This window comes from Anoplophora glabripennis, unplaced genomic scaffold, assembly GCF_000390285.2.
Source record: "Anoplophora glabripennis isolate ALB-LARVAE unplaced genomic scaffold, Agla_2.0 scaffold87, whole genome shotgun sequence".
Taxonomy (NCBI): domain Eukaryota; kingdom Metazoa; phylum Arthropoda; class Insecta; order Coleoptera; family Cerambycidae; genus Anoplophora; species Anoplophora glabripennis.
Genome location: NW_019416928.1, coordinates 1,104,059 through 1,104,943, shown reverse-complemented (window position 1 = coordinate 1,104,943; position 885 = coordinate 1,104,059).

Below are 885 nucleotides of genomic sequence, written 5' to 3'. Positions count from 1 at the left end.
ACCATCGATATCTCAGCAACTAATGATCAGACAGAAAATTGACGGGCAGTTTCGAAATCTCGAATAAATTTCCTACAAGGCTATGTAGCGTTCTTGGAAGAAAAAAATTTTCTTTCATCCTCAACATTAACTTGAAAAAAGTTAAAAAAAGTTACTTTTTAACTTGTTTTGTTAAGTCGACCGCATCTTTGCTACTATCGACGGAGAGTCTAATGCTTGAACGAATTTTTACACCTCGATGTACTTCCAAAGGCTCCGTAAATTGGCAGGTCGATCTATCGAACGGTTTTTCCGGACCGCTTAATAAAAATTTCAGAAAAATTTAAAGGAGCAAAATTTACATTTCTGAGCACCCTGTAACGTTCGTAAAAATGAAAAATTTGATTTTTTTTTCAATTCTTTCACAATTGGGCATTTTTTGCTCATTGAATTTGAAAAAAAAAATAATTTTTGAAAAAAAAACTTTTTTAATTTTTGAAAATTTTTTGAAAATTTACTCTTCTTTATTTTATGACAACCCAAGATAAAAATATTGAGTCATTTTTGAAGCGATGTACTGTTTCCGTACCGTAATTTCCTTTATTTTGAATTAACGAAATTGATTAAAAGTTGATACCCCCCAAAAATTGGTGTAATCCTCGATCTGCGAAAAAATAGTGCGTATTATCCTAAACTTTCTTATGAAGCTAACAAGTGTGAAAAAAACTGTTTTTTTAAACTCTATCTTTGATTCAAAGGAACCAACCAACAGTTTTTCTCAAAACTAACAATATTTTTTGTAATTCTAGTGAAAAAAATTAATCAAAAGTTATTGTAGACTACAAATTTTTTAATTTTTGTCATGCCTAGACGGCATTTATCATTTTTATTTTATTTATCAACTTT